The sequence below is a fragment of the Corvus hawaiiensis genome, chromosome 2, assembly GCF_020740725.1.
Source record: "Corvus hawaiiensis isolate bCorHaw1 chromosome 2, bCorHaw1.pri.cur, whole genome shotgun sequence".
Taxonomy (NCBI): domain Eukaryota; kingdom Metazoa; phylum Chordata; class Aves; order Passeriformes; family Corvidae; genus Corvus; species Corvus hawaiiensis.
This window is the reverse complement of record NC_063214.1, coordinates 99583245-99600018: the sequence shown is the minus strand read 5'-3', so window position 1 is coordinate 99600018 and position 16774 is coordinate 99583245. Positions and strand designations below refer to the sequence as shown.

General features: G+C 38.4%; 1 long non-coding RNA gene across 3 annotated transcripts in view; it reads right to left on the bottom strand.

Moving 5' to 3' along the window:
• LOC125338118 overlaps positions 1 to 16774 on the bottom strand; it is a 46519-nt gene that overhangs the window by 4153 nt on the left and 25592 nt on the right. For 2 of the 3 annotated variants that reach the window (XR_007208196.1, XR_007208194.1), the window contains exon 1: positions 391 to 4544. This is a non-coding gene — a long non-coding RNA (uncharacterized LOC125338118). Of the gene's footprint in view, positions 1 to 390; positions 4545 to 16774 lie in introns of those variants that run through there. The other variant, XR_007208195.1, reaches the window with a different exon arrangement.

Genomic DNA, 16774 nt, shown 5'->3' with positions numbered 1-16774 from the left:
GAATCTTCTACGTGAAGAATGAACCTTACAAACACAAAGATCCCACACAGTAGATTGTGGGACTCTGTAACTTCCTTATCCCTTTGGCATGAGAACATCTGTAAGCACATTGTGCCTGAGCAAGAGAGGACTTTCAAAACTGTTTTCCACCAGCTTCACCAGTTTATATTTAGGAAAACTGAGCTGACGTGATGCTAAATGACTTTCCCAGATCACAGTTTTGAAGTGTATACTCCCATCCTTCTCCACAGAACACACTCAGATCCAGCATATTTTCTTTTCTTAGGTCTGCCTTTATCAGTACCTCAAAAATTAATAAACTCTAAGAAACTCCTTTATTTTTTTCAGTTTAATTTCCAGTTTGTTTTTCAAACTTGTTTTTGCTGTTACCTTCTTTCTTTGACTTGTGCTCCCCTTGTATCACGAGATGAATAAATCCTTTCATAATCTGTAAAGAAAAAGGAGAAACTGAATTTTACAGCCTGACTTCTTGAATATAAGAAGGTAAATAGGTAAACAGAGAGAGAGAGGTAGATATCTATGTAGGAGAAGGAAGGAAGGAAGGAAGGAAGGAAGGAAGGAAGGAAGGAAGGAAGGCTAATTATGGATATTATTAAAAATGCAGTATAAAGATACCATACACTGTATAATTTTATTTTTTTAGAAATACTCTGTTTATATTCATCTGGAAGACTTGTTCTTGACATAAGTACCAAATATATCTTCTGGTAAAGTTTATGTTCAGTGTTATTAATAGAAATCTCACATCAGTTTTCAGTATTCTGACACTGGTTACATTCAGTGAGTTAATAACAGAATAAAATCATACTGCAGAAAACTTGCAGACATTGGACAGTATTATCTCCTGTTCCTAAGATATATTTTATCTTCATTTCAGGTAGGAAAATATGAGGAGTGTTATTTTAGTCCCTGTTTTCAACCTTCGTTTCTTTTACAAGATTAAAAAAAAATAATGTCTCTTATAAGCATTCCAAATTAAAGGGCAAAATGGAACATTTTCTAGTGTTACATTTAAAATTACTTACGCTCAGTTTAGGATTATTAATTTGAATACCTAATCATAACTGGTGATCAAATAGAAAAACGTTGTTTTGAAACCTTAATTCCCTTTCTGCCTAGCATATTCTCCACACCTTTCCAGTTTTGAATCCTGATACCAGGTTTATTCTCCTCAAGCCAAGTCATCCTGGAACTCTTCTACCCTCTTATCCCTCTATTCTATCTTTTACCCTCCAACAGTCACAGCCTCCCCAGTTCAGCTTACCTCTTCCCACGTACCCCCATGAAGGCACACGGACTTTTCATGAAGGCTGAGTAGTTACTCAGTGAAGACTCAACACAGAAATTTCCAGTGTGGATGAAAATGGATGAAAATTTCAGTGCAGAAAGCACAGTGCAACAGGAACAGCCCCAACAGGGTGGTCTCTCCATCACCACAACATTTTCTAAATCTTAAAGGAACTTGATCCTTATTTTGAGAAAAAATGTAATAACCAGATCATTTTAAATTGGCAGCTAGAAAATGGGTAATTGTAAAAAGCCCTAATGCAACTCACAGCTGGAAGTCTTAGAATCACTTTGTTTTTCAGGTGTTCATGTGTTTCCTTAATGGTTTCAGTCTGAAATGGAAAATGGTAAAAACCACCAAAGCTTTCATTCAGCAGAAAATACAGCTTCCTGTGAATCTATCCAGATTAGTTTAATTTTCTGTGGCAATGTGGAAGTTCTCCAGACATTGAACCTGGTATGACCAAGGGGTTTGGATTAAATTGGGATATATTGACAGACTACATCCTTCTGCTCCTTGCTTCTTTTGATTGAGAGAGGAGAAATGAAGAGGGTAAGAATGGATAGGGAAAGATGGACTTTTTCATTTGGCAGCTATTTTAAGCAAAACCAAAAAATGGAGATTGTGGAATAGAATCATGGTGGTATCCTCAAAAAAGACTTAAGACATGAATACTACATCTTTCTGAAATGAGACATGCACTTTTGATATATGAATGTCTCCCACTGCTAGCACTTTGTGACACAGATATCTTGGAGTCCTATTTGCAGGAAAATATATAATTTCAATATTAAATAATATAATTTCACTTTTCCAGAAAAATACATAATTTGAAATTTAATTTATCTTCTTGTGTTGAACACATTCATCAACAGAATCTTTCAGATGTGTGTGAAGAGACTAACAGCCTTGGGGCACATACTGCAGCAGTGATTTGTTTCTAATTTTCAGATTCATCTACAATTTAAAAGCTTACTGAATTTTCTGATTTCCATGCTTTTACTAGGTACAATGGTGTGTAGGACCATTACTCAGATTTTTTAGATTTGACCTATTCCTTTGTTGTAATTTTTAAGTGGTTTTTTTTCCTTGATGAATATTTGAATTATTTATTTATTTTTTAATGTTGCCACACGAATTCTGATTCTGCCTGGTTTAAGATATTAAACACTGCATTTATGACTGCTGTCAATGGCTTGATTTTATGACAGAGGGCATTGAAGTTAACAGCTTATACATTTTCATTTAGATATTTCTACTCAGCTCTCCATATATATCTGATGGTAACTAGAAGGTAAAGAATACCTTAAAAAATATATTAAATGTATTTAGTTCTTTCTGTTGATGAAATGTGTGCAGACAGTTTCCTTCATTTTGATATTCATTATTCATGATTTGTAATTATTCACCAAATATAATTCAAAGACAATTCTTTCTAACTTCTGTAATGTTATTGAGTGTATTAGCTAGTCAAAAGCAAGCTGGTATGACAGGGTGATAAACAATAATAACTCTATTTGGTTAAAAATCATATTTCATTACATATTGCTCTGAATATCTGAATTTTTTCTTTTTCTTTCAGTGTGCAATGTATGAAATAGATAACATTTAATTCAGGTTTGAGTGAATTAATGTACTGCTGTTGATTTACCAATTAGTTGGTTTTCTAGACTTAGAATCATTGAATAGTATGGATTGGTCGGGAACATTAAAGGTCTTCTTATCTAAGCCCTCTGCAATGACCAGGGACATCTTCAACTAGATCAGGTTTCTCAGAGCACCAATCCAACTTGACCTTGAATGCTTCCAGGAATGGAACATCCACCTCCTAGGCAACCTATATCAGTGTTTCACCACCCTCCTTGTAAAAAATCTTCTCCTAGTCTACATCTATCTTCTTTCAGTTTAAAACCACGACCCCTTGTCCCCTGTTGCCAGAGGTTGTACTAAAAAAGTTTGTTCCTATCTTTCTTACAAGCTCCCTTTAGGTACTGAAAGCTGGGATAAGGTCTCCCCAGAGCCTTCTCTTCTCTAGCCTCAAAAACTCCCCCTCTCTTACAGGAGAGATTCTCCAGCCCATTTGATCCTATTGGTGGGCCTCCTCTGGAACTCCTCCAACAGGTCCATTTCTTTCCTATGCTGGATGGACCCCAGAGCTGGTTGTACTGCTCCAAGAGTGACCTGCGGAAAGTGGAGTAGCAGGAAAGATTCACCTCGTTCAACCTCCTTCTGGTCACATTTCTTCTGAGACAGTCCAGGATAGACGTGGCTTTCTGGGCTGTGAGTGCACGTGCACTTGATCTTGTTGAACCTCATGAGTTTCACTCATTAGCCCACTTCTGGAGCTTGTTCAGATTCCTCTTCTTATCTCAGTGTTGATGGGGTTTTTTTACATGAGCAAAAGGATTTCTCCAGAGAACATCAGCCATTGTGTAGAGGAGATGTGTTCAGCAATTACACTTGTCGCTTCTAATTTGGCTGGAAGAGATGAGCCACAACTTGCCAAGGATATCAAGGTTTCTGATTGTTGTGTCTGAGGCTTTCTTTCAGATCCCTTCAGGGCCTTAAAGCTTTATTCTGTGTTCTGTCCTTCTAAATATTTTGGTACAGAATGGTCACTGTTAAAAGGTAACAGCATTACACTTCTCTTCATCCCTTACAGATCCTTTCTCTATCACACATTAGCTTGTTTTCCTCTTGAAATCTCTATGAATTTCTCAATGAAAAGCACCCTAAAAGAACTCTCATTCAAAATAAGATAATAATAAGAATAAAAATAAGAAAATAATAAGAATAAAAAATTCCCACAACAGGTGGGAATCTCTAATGGAAATACAAATAGGACTGTGAGACCCTAAGAGGTCCCTGGTATGAGCAGAATGAGTTACAGATGGAGTACGGGCCACTTCAGAAAACTAGTTTGTTCTACCATATCCTTTGCTAGGATGTCATCCAAGCAATTATTCCATCTGGATTACTCCAAAAGATTTGGAGGATTGTCCAAGACCTGAAGTTGCAGTTTGCTAATAGTGGCCTAGTTACATCTTGTCTGTAGGTCTCAGCACTCATTAACATCTGAATTGATATTTCCAGTTTCTGTGCACCCCACTGGGGCTGGTTAGTTTAACACTGAAATGTGCTGTCTTTTGTGTCCAGACCTACAGGTTCACCATTACTTTAATCTTTCTTTCATAGAAATCCTCATGCTACTCTAAGTTTTCTAACATAAGATTAATTGTTGTTGTTATTATTATTACTATAATTAGAAAAAATATTTCTGTGTTCATCTGTAAGTATTCCCAAAAATTCTAGCTACTGAATTTACATTATTTAAAAATGGAAACAGGAAAAACCAACTCTAGCAAAGAGCAGTCTTGGGTCTGTGCCTAGTTAATCACTAATTCTGCCAAGAAAAGATGAAGTTTTTTTTTTTCAGTACATAAGAGGCCAAGAATTATATAAGGTAACTCCATTTTTATGGTGAATGCATTTGAAAGAGTGTGGATTTCAAAAGAACTCAGTGAGAGTTTACTAGACATGTAATAGGAGAATAAAGCAGGAGATTCTAGGCACAATCATCTCAGAGCTTCTTGATAGGTCTCAGCTGCAGCATTACAGTACAGTATGTCTGTATGTATTTCACACCAGAAATATCAGGCCTCAGGGAACAGCAAAACAATGCACCTGAGATGTAGTTTTATTTTGCTTTTCATCTATGAAGGAGTATTTTTGTTCGAATGCCTTTTTTTACATTAATCTTTAAAATGAACACTACTTAATTTTCACACAGCAATTTTCACACTTCTCCCTAAAACCAAATATATTGTTATAAGTATTGGTTTCCCTAAAGCATATATAGACATCATTCAACTTTTCAGGACAATTTTTCTCTAAATAACTTTTTGCTTGAGAATGTTATTCCAACAAAACTAAAATTTTTTAACAATTACAAACTCAGTCTGGGGACACCATGTTTTAAATCTCAATTACATGCTTTTTAGTTGCCAAACTATGGTGTTCAGAATTCTGTTTTGACTGAATTATTGAAAACACTATGTTGAATTTACAAAATAAGGGTATACTCTAAGCACTTTTTTTTCAAAATGTGTTTGTATATTTCAAAATGCACCTTTTTTTTAAATTTTATTTCGTCTGCAGAGAAATTTAGAAAAATCATATAAAAGGTGGCTTCTTTCCTAAACACATACAACATGAACTTTGGAAAGAAAGAATCCAAAACATTGGAACATAAAGATATTAATTTTTCTCCAAATGTTAAAATAGTGAACATCTGGTTTAGGGAGATGAAAATCAGAAAAGTTTGTAGCAAACTTCACTCATCTGATCTTATATACTTGCAGCATCCTTCATATAATGTGTATGTATAATCCACATAATTCCAAAATATTAGAACTGAATTTCTGCAAATATGGGTGTGTTTCCATGAAAGTGAAATCAGGCTTCAAAAAAGAAAAAAATTGGGGCAGTACACACATACCATAAAAACACAGCTGAAGCATTGCTCTAATTTCTGCAGTTGTAGACATATCTTTGAGATCAGCCTTGTTATGGTTATGTGAATCTTTATGAGCACACCAAGGCTGACAATCACTGATGTGTTGCACACATGTAATTTTTTTAAGATTTTAAAATTTTGCTAACAGAATTCTATGAATAATGATTATTCTGCTGGGCATTAGCCAGATCTGAGAGAAAGAAAGACAAACTGATAGATTATTTGAGCATTTTGTCTGTGGGTCAGACTTAAGCACACAAATAGAGTATTATTGTCCCATAAGGTGTCTGTCAAGTAGCTGGTGTGAGCATTGTTGGCATTCCAGGAGATTCCATGAGCTCCTACTCCAGCAGTCAGCCTGTGATTTGGGTGAGGTTAGCACTAAATTGTGCACCAGCATAAACACAGTACTGAAAGCATCATGAGATGACTCCACTTTGTCTGTGCCGGTTGCAAGTTACCTTTGTGGAACTCACCTGGCTGTTAGGTTGTGATCACTGCAAGACTTGTGCACAGAATAACTTCAATAAAACCACAGCTTTTACTACTTTATAATTACTTGCCATTATTTGCCAAAATAATTCATGAAGTCTAATAAGCTCAGTTTTATAACAGAAGGTTGTTGTTGTTGTTGCTGTTGTGATGGTTTGCTTTTTTTTAAAATTTGAAAATCAGAGCAAATAACTAAACGTCAACGTCTTTGAAAACTTTTATGGCATTCCAAAATGGGATTGCACCAAGTTGCCACCTCATTATTAAACTGATGCATGTACTTTTATCAGCAGAGACATCAAATAAATTAATTGTGCTTATTATCTATTTGTGGAAAAGTATATGGCTTTCCTAGTATGTCTTTTTGTGCTAAATTGCCTCCTACCACAGCTCTTGTCTTAATGATTAGATTTCATCAAAGTGTGATTTTATTCCTGTACCTGATCTATATTAAAAAAATGCATTTTCTGCATTTTCTCCATCTTCACTTTCAGTATTTGCCTCATAGCTACTCTTTCAGAAATGTTTTAATTTTTCTTTTTCCTTTTATTTAGTGCTGATTTACACATACATGTGAAAACCATTCTTGAACTTCTGATTCCTGCTCAAAGGCTACAACTTCAGTGAATTACAGACACAAATATGACGGATGGAAAGGACGGAAAATGTTTATTCCTTGCCGTATGACATGTATTACATGATTGGTGAACAACCTCAAAATCCCAGTCACCACTTATTGACCCCATTTCTGGGGGAGGTTCCATCAAGATACTCAGATACCTGTCTTGAGCCACTAGCTCAATTTCCAGCAGTGTTGATGATCTCCTATTTGGGAACTTTGAAGTCAAAGCCCTGGTAGATGAGTTCCAGAGTTCACTACTGTTCCTAACCTCTGGTTAACAGTGTACAAGATAGTCAGCATCATTAGAAAACTACAGTCACTCATATGACTGTGATCTGCATACATAACATAGCAATAAAAATCTGCTTGGAATTCTCATTTCCAGAACCATAGCAAGCTCATCAAAAGTTACAATAGCACAGAAGCAAAAGAAATCTGGTGACAACATATATGTCCCATGTCCCATAAGGAGTTTTTTCTGCATGCAAAAAAACATTGCCTCATTTTTTCATGCTTCCTTTAGAAGTATCTTTGTAAGACATATCAGATTCAAGTGAAGTTTTCTTCCTCGATTCACAAGACTGTTGGTGTGTGGACAGATTTTAAAAGTACTGCGTACCAGGAGGACTGTCTCAGCAATTAGAAAGCATATAAAGACCTTTCTCTTTGCCTTCTCTGGACATCTTGAATTTTCCTTCAAAGCTCAATATTATGGGAGGAGTAGGGACTGTCAGAACATGATGCATGCTCAAGGAGAAGAAACATTTTACATATTTCACTGTTTTTTGCTGCCATGCCTTCACAAACTGGTCCCTATGATGTCTGCAGACAAAAACTGGAAGTGTTGCCACCCATGATGCCTCTCAGTAGACTCTAGGTACGTATTTTAAACCATTCATATTCTTTCTATTCAAATCTCTATTGTACTAAGTTCTGAATACATTTTTTAAGCAAATCTGTTGCTATGAGACTACACACACAGAAGAATGAAATCTTTTGTGTCTAAGATGACAGTTCATGGTCAGTTTATGTGAACTTACTTAAAGTGTGGCAAATATTTTTCTTTATTTCAGAAACAATTCTCAGTGGTAAAATTCAACATTTTTTCCCTTTTTCAAGTAAATTTCATTAGTTTCAGAAAGTATTTAGAGGGATCTTTATTTGATTAGTGAAAATAATTCCAGTCAGAGAACTTGCGATCCATGCAGAGTTAGTAAGGCTATTTCCTTTTCAGCATCTTGATTTTTCATGCCAGCCGGGATGCCTAAAATGTCCTGTCTCATTTCTGTAAAAATAGGGGATTTCCATCTATTCTGAGTATATTAAGAGTGTGGCTGATAATATGCCTTTAAGTTTCAAAGACTGAAAGACCTTTCACATCATCAAAATGCAGTAGAATGTCAAGAAGTGAATAACCTGTCAGCAGTCATTGAGCACGTACAATACAAACAAAAACCACGTGTTCCGCAACTGTAAAATGAAATGCTATTAGTAGCTTCAAAGTCTCTTTTAATTTCTAATGTTTATTTTCCACAGCACAAGCCAGCAGAAAATACTCAGGCATAATGTCACTTTGGAGAGCTGATAATGATGTAAATCAGCTTCATCAGAAAACAGTAGAAAAATAATGTAGAGTGCAGGCTTATTTTTTATTTTTCCTTAAGTTAACATAGACAGGATATTTCAATGGTCCATACATCATGAAAGAGTTCCATTTGTTGTGGTCATCCTTTTCTAAATTACTAAGCTTCTTGCTAGTTCTCTATGAAGCAACAATCATTTCCATAAATGTGGTCCAGTTTCAAGTGGATAAATCTTACAGGATAACAATAGTTATATTGAAGTCTCACCTTTTACCTGAGATGATTTTCAATGATTAGTCACAAATAATTTGACAAATCTTTTCCTAACATAAAATATACGTTCTTTTCTAATAATTGCTCATCCTCATTATTCGCAAAGTATTACTTTGATTTTCAGGATTCAGAGAAAATTCAAAAGTTTTGAATCAAATTCTTCAAGAAAGACACACTACAACATTTAGAAACTGTGGAACCCAGTGTGTATGAGTGGTATGAGTATGTAGGCAGGTGGCTGTGATCAGTCAGGCAAAGTTTTGCTTTCTACTTGAAACAGGAATATTTCATACAGAATATTGTGTCATAGCACGATACTAACCCTCCCAAAATGACTGTGGGAAACTATAAGAAAATTGAAAATCAAACAGAACCAGGCTATTTTATAGTATTTTATACATTGTTCCATCTTTTTTTGTGTTAAGAAAGCATAGTATTTGGCAAGCCAGCCTGGAAATATATTTTAAAAATAATGAGTCTTTCTTCCTGGGAAAAGACATCAAAAACAGGCACACTTCACTATCTGAACTCTCTATGAGAGTCTGAATTTAAATTTTTTTATTTGAGTCATTTTCTGTATGGCAGTAAATCTTGTACGATCAGTATCTGGATGTATCAATGCATAGTTCTTTTTCCTTGTTATTTATTCTTTGAATTTGTCGGTCCATTAGTCGGTCCAGTTCAGCTACATTAAATAAACATTTAAGGTGTTAAGAAAATTTCTGGATTAAACTTCTGTCTGCACAGAAAGAACACACTGTATGTGAACTGCACCATGAGCACTTAAAACCAAGGGGGTCGTCAGTGTGTTTTAAAGTGAGAAGGAGAAGTAAAAAGGCAGATGCAGAAAAGCACATGGTTCGGAAATTTCATTATTGGTAAACCATGCTGTTTCATCTAGATAAAAAGGAAAGAAAACACAGGCCATGCTGATGTTAGATTATTTCTCTGTTACAAAGCAGCTAGAATGAAATCAAATTAAAAGAAACCCTAACATCTCAATAGTTAACACGATAGGAAAAGTACAACTTCAGTTTCTGTTTATCAGCTACACATACAAATGACACCAATGACTTCAATAGAGAGCGATGAAAAGCAGTGAAATCAGAAAGCAGTATGGAAACCCACATGGACTGGGAAAATACTACATGTGTCTGCAGTATAAAGAACAAACTCCTGGATATCATCAGTGACCATTTAAAACTCTAATTGGCCTATATCCCATTGCAAAAGATGCAAATGTTTGCCTGGTTTCCAGGAGCACCTGGGACTCTACATCTTCAAGGGAGATTGTACAACTGAAGAGGTTGCAGTTACGTTGATTCAACAATCTCACAGACTCCAAAAGGCCAAAAAATTTAATGAAATTTAAGGAGTAAGAAAGTGATTGACACAAGAAAACAGTTAAAATTTTGTTAAAAATAAAGCAGCTGAGAGAACTTAGTTTTTGCAAAGGTATACCAACACAAACCAGGCCAGAAGTTTCCTCAAAATCTCAATAACAACTTTATGAAACAGATCTAAAGGAGCAGACTCTGAAAGATGCACTCCTTGATCTACTGCTTGTCAACAGAGTGGATCTCGTGAGAGAAGTGGAGATTGACCACCCTTGTGTTACTATACCTTTGCAAAAACTAAGTTCTCTCAGCTGCTTTATTTTTAACAAAATTTTAACTGTTTTCTTGTGTCAATCACTTTCTTACTCCTTAAATTTCATTAAATTTTTTGGCCTTTTGGAGTCTGTGAGATTGTTGAATCAACGTAACTGCAACCTCTTCAGTTGTACAATCTCCCTTGAAGATGTAGAGTCCCAGGTGCTCCTGGAAACCAGGCAAACATTTGCATCTTTTGCAATGGGATATAGGCCAATTAGAGTTTTAAATGGTCACTGATGATATCCAGGAGTTTGTTCTTTATACTGCAGACACATGTAGTATTTTCCCAGTCCATGTGGGTTTCCATACTGCTTTCTGATTTCACTGCTTTTCATCGCTCTCTATTGAAGTCATTGGTGTCATTTGTATGTGTACAAATCTGAGGGCAGATTTGCCAAAATCTTGCCAGAACCAGCACTGGCCATCATGTGAGTCTCTAGGGCAGATTGCGTATTTGATATCTGCATTGGTGAAGGAGGATCTACTCCTTTGTTTTCTTCTAAAGCTGGAGCTCCATTTCCTTTTCTATAAGCCCTTAAATAGGAGGCTGATTTGTCTCAGTTTTTTACAGTGTTGATGGGAATGCTGCACAGGCAGGGCTGAGAGCTATCATGGTGGAGTTCTATGATGTATTGCTGTTCGACACTCTTCTGTGACCACAGGCTAACTCTTGTTTACATTTCTTAGAAATCTGACATTATACCAACAGCTTTCACTCATTTGTAATATCAATATTCCTTTTCCATTTGCTTTGGTTATAAAGCAGAAATTAGATCAGTATGGACCTCCCATATCTTTTTTTATTTGACATAATTGCCACATTCTTTCTCTTTCTTATAATGCTTCTCAATATTTATTATAATGCTCAATCTTCTGGCTGGTAGGATGATATTCTGGCCTCTGTTGAGGAGGTAATGAACCCAAATAACTAAAATGTGGTGGTCAAGATACCCTGTGACATATATACAACTGATGCTTCTGTCTCTGCTTTGAATTCAAGAAGGCCAAAGTGGACCTCCTGCATCTCAGATGCTTGTCTTTTTCCCTGAGCTATTTGCTATTCTGAGAAGGACTTCAAAAGGTTTTCAAGCTCAAATCTTACAGATCCTTGGGCTCACTGAAATGTCAACAATGAGGATATTTTCAACTCCTCAAAGCTTTCACCACAAAAGAAAATGTTTTACCATCTAGTTCAAATTAGTTACTCCTGCTTGCAGAACTTACTGTTGCAAAGATCTTGGGTTTGTTCCTTCTTTCCACTGTTAAGTATGAGTCTTCTGGTCTATATGCAAAAGCAAAAAAATTCAGCAGCAGCTGTGTGAAGATTTTCCAGCAACAGCTGACTTACAGAAGGAATAGGGGCCTAAAAAGTCTGTCTTGCTCACTTGAGTCCAAGTATACTCCCTTGGTATGTTTTAATGTTAAAGTTTCATTTAGCAAAGTCAAATGGGATGCTCAGTCCAGCTATAACAGAAATTCTTGAATTTAAATCAGTCATTAGTGAAGCATTAGGCAGTTCAGAAGCAAGGTGTAGTTGTGAAAGCCAGACCCATCATCTGTTCCTTGCAGACAAGTTCACCCTTTTTGTCCCTGTCATTGGCTACCAGGTACTTTTGATGGTCTCTTCTATATAAAGATGAAAATTAAAACAAAATTTTTCTCAGGAAATTTTGATGACATAAAAAAGTTTTGAAGTTAAGGCATCAAAAGTGTTTCTTTTTTATACCTCTGGGATTGCAAATTACCCTAAGACACCATTAAAAAAAAATGCATAGAATTTCTAAAGATGGCAAGAGAGGCAAACAGATAAAAACTCTGGAATGAGTTTGAAGGAAAACTGAGCCAGAGTCTTTAAAGGAATAAGAGGTTACTGGATTAATATGGAGGTTATGTGTTAAGTTCTTCGATTTGGGAATGATCTGGCTCAGCTAGTCTTTAGGAGTAAAGACTATCTGCAGCCTCTCCTACCATTTTATCTTTCCCAAACCAGACAGAATCTTGGCATCTTTCAGGACATTGAAACAGCAGGAAAATGCTATCAGAAGATCTGTAGTAGACCTTTTGTTCCATTCAGTGGGCCTAGTTTTCACTTGTCTCACATATTTCAATACTGTAGTCAACCGCCCTTTTCTGTAATTATAGATTTATGGTTTGTATTTACAGGCTTATGAAGAGGAGTGATAAAAGACTTTTAAGTTGATTGCACACCATACAGAGTCTAAAAGTATTCTTCAATGATTATATTGACTGACTTTATGACCCCTTTGTGCTGACAAAATCTCATAAAAAATCCCATAATGTGAAGTGGAATGCATCATTGCACAGGTGTAAATGACTACACAAGATGCAAGGAAAGCAGAATCAAGCCAGTGGTACCTAATAAACACTTTCAGCCCAGGAACTGTTGCAGACTCTCATGTAAATACTTAACATGTGGTTCTGCTCTAAAAAGTGACTATAAAATGCATTGTGGTTTTTTATTGCATTTCAGTGATACCATATTACATTTGTTCAGCTTACAAGTAAAAAAATTTTTTTTCTAATAGACATGTTAGCAAACTCCATGTAAACATTTAAATTCAATTTTCTTTTCTTCTAAGGCATTTCAAGAGTAAAGGTTATCCAGACTCAGCTTTATCTCATGGATACCTCTGCAAACGTACAGATTTTACTTCTTAGAGCACCAGAACGTGCTGCAGTTTCTGAACATTGAATTAAAAGTTTTCAAAAAACATATCTGAAAAATGGTACACTGTGGTCACATACTGAATTTCTGATGAACCAGATTGATTATAAAATCCAGATTAAGCTCTTATTCATGTTGAATTCTTTAGTTTTTTTCTCTTCAGACTTTTTCCCAAATTTGTAGAAATAGAACCCAAGCACATTTACTGCTCATTTAAGGTATTATTTCTCATGCAAAAATGGCCTTTTTCAATTTAATAATAGTGTGGGTAAAATAAAATTTAGTTTAATAGTTAAAAACTTATAATGAAGGCCACTTAAGCTCAATTATTCCCCAGAGGGGCAAAACTCCCATTGCTTAAAATACTAGGAAATCAGGATATAGGATATTGTCTGAGTCTGGAGACAGTATGAATAAAACATGTTCACAGAAATGATGTTGCAGTGACAGGGAGGCAGACTGGGTAATCTCGCAGGTCATTTCCCCGCTTATGCTTTGCACTGACATTCTCTGCAGTATTGAAAATTTGATTACTTTCCTTATATGGGGGCCATCACAGCCTGAGAACTGAAAAGGGAGGGATGTAGTGGCCTAATGCACACATTTATCTTGGTTCTCCTTAATTTTGAGCTGTAAAGCACAATCCACTCCAATAACCATCTGCAATTCTAAAAAGAGCAGCAATCTAGTGGAGGGAAATTTCAGACAACCAAGAAATTTCTCAACTGTCTCTATATACAGGGTATGGTTTCTGTATAAGAGTCTAAGGGGTCTGTCTGTATCAGGTTTGAACAGAATTAATTATAACCTTGGCCCTTGTATAATTTTTTTAAAAAATATATTTTGGGGGTGAGAAACTGTCACAGACGTTTGACATCACATTCAGTGTATGCCTGCCAGGGCCCCATGGGGGCCAAGATCTCCCTGAGGGCTGTGGGAACCCCCAGTACAGCAGGGCAGGGCCTGGCACTCAGGGCCATCCCACCCTCAGCCGGGAACTGCAGCCTGGGGCACCAGGGAGCCCCAGCTCCAGGCATCGGGCACCTCCCTGAGCAGGGAAATAGCCTCGCTCTATTCATTATTGAAGTAAGAACTCCAAATGCTCATCTTAGAATTCTCATCTATGTGAGTAACAAAGGATAAAGATACCATGTATAGGATTTGTAGCCATGTTCTCATTCAAACACTATGTTATTAACACAGAAATAAGGGTATGAAACCAAAATGAGGCTTAGATACTGACAGCAGCAGTAAGTATTGCAATACCTAGATCCTAAATAGGATGAGAAAATTGCCTCACCAGATACACAGGCCCTGTACAGGACAAGAACATGTAGAAAGAGTTTAGTCTCATGGTGGGTTTTGAATCAATTTCAACGCTGTAGGGAGATTTACCCAAAAGCAGCACTCCCACCTGCCTGTGGTGAAGAGGAAATCCTTAGGCAAAGGGGATTCTTTCATCTCTGGTCTTCTCTGGGGTTTATGGGTCTTTTCCTCTCTTTCTTTATCATAATCAATTAATTCTAGAGGTTTCTTAAGTATAACAGAACAGATATAAGGTCTTCCTTGACCTGAGGAGATACAGACTTTTACAACTCCCCACTGCCACACTCTGAACAGTCCTCAGGGGGGCCTGGGAAACCACACACTAGGCAGGAGACCCTTCTTGGGAGGTACCCAGGTCTATCTCCTTGTCCATTAACTGCTTAACACCAAGAGCTCAAGTGATCTTCAGAACAAGGGAATAAACTCAATCTTCTTCTCCCCAGTGAATGCCCAAATACTTTATTTAAAGATTTATTCCTTCTGGGATTCTCTATCTAGCCGTACCAAGCTCACATTTCTTTCTGATTTGGCAAGTGTGGAATGATGTGCTCCAAGGGCATAAGGGAGAAATTAGCACTGGTATCTCTCTGTGATCTGAGCATTCACCTCTGAACATGTCAGGATGCTGCAGTGGATGGCTCCCATGAGAGGGAGCTGGGAGCTCAGGGTGGCCAAAAGATTGACATTGTGCTCTCCCATGGTCCATCCAGGGGCACGCAGCAAGGGGGCAGGGAAGAGACAGGGGTTGTGACCATGCCCAGCCCAGAGCCCTGCAAACACCTGGCAAGACTACAGTGATGAATCAGTCAGGTGCAAAGCCCAGTGGGGGCAGTAGGTGATGGACAGCAGGTACAAGGTTGGACACAGACTGTGGCATAGCTCAGGCAAGGACCAAGACTGAGGATCTGGTCACAGATGCAGTTCCCAAGAAAATGAGACCTGTGAAGTTACCCGAGTGAAACACCCCTCTCTTTCTGTCCCAGGTCTTTCCCAGTGGTGTAAGCCCAGGTTCCCCAGCCAGGCTGCAGCAGCACTGGCTGGAGCAGGAGCAGCCTGTGCCCAAGGAGCTGGGAATGATAGGGCCGTGGGCTGCACTCAGAGCCTGAGAGCATGGAAGCAGGGTGCCATGATTCCCACATATTCTTTGAAAAGATTCATCCATTACCACATGTGTTCTGTCCAGCTAGGAATAGTCTGGCTATGGATACAAGAGTGCCCTTTGGATGGCAGTCCTTTTGTCCTATGTCCTTGAAAGCTGGAGAGAGATGTCATCCCAGCTCAGGGCTACAAACCTGTTGGGGTTTTAAGAGTTCTAGTTTTTTTTTTCTGTTAAAGGAATTTTCCCCATACTGTTACTAAGACAACAAATTGCTCTGTACTTAAGGGAAAACAAAGAGCTACCCATTGAGGGTGGGGTGCACCTGGCTATTCTTTTGTTTCACCTGGGTGTGGGGCCAGTCGCTCTCTGCCTTCAAGAGAGGGAAGGAGTCTGCTTCCTCAGCTGCTTTTCCTCACTACTGGAGAAGCTCGGAGATCCCAAGCCCGCCTTCCCTGCCCCACTCGGAGCCGGGCCGTGGCTGCCCTGCCCCGCCGCTGCTTCGAGCCTTCTCTATGCTGTAGCCCTGCTCACCCTGCCTGCCCAGACCTCTGTGGGGGGGTTCTCCGTTTCAATATACCTCATCGGCCACCCAGGATTTGTGCTCGTCCCTGCCGTTCCAGCCTGCTGCTCCAGCCTGCTGTTCCCAAGGGTCCAGTGGACACCGGGATCAGCTGCCCAGGGGTTTGTGAAGCCTTTGTTCCATCCCTTCCCGGGATCCCAGGGCGCCATTGCCGCGTGCTCCCCGAGCTCGCTCCGGAGCGCCCCCTGCAGCCGCGGGGGAACCATCGCACCTGCCCTGCTCACCGGGAGCCGCCAGCGCCCCTGCCGGCTGCGAGCGGAACTGCACCCGAGGGGAAAGGGCCTGACAGCCGAGAAGGCTGGCACTGGGTTTGTGATTGATTGCTGTTACTGCCATGGTTATTGGTGTTTGTTTGACTGGTTATACACATATATAACAGTAAAGAACTGTTATTCCTATTTCCCACATCTTTGCCTAAAAGCCCCCTTGATTTCAAAATTACAATAATTCGGAGGGAAGGGGGTTGCATCTGCCATTCCAAGGGAGGCTTCTGCCTTCCTTAGCAGACACCTGTCTTTCAAACCAAGACAAAACCCAAAAACCTGCTGTTTTCAAGCACCTCTATCTAGGGCTGTATGCTCATGGGGAAGTGCAGATATTGTCTTGACACAGACTGACACAGAACTTACTCTG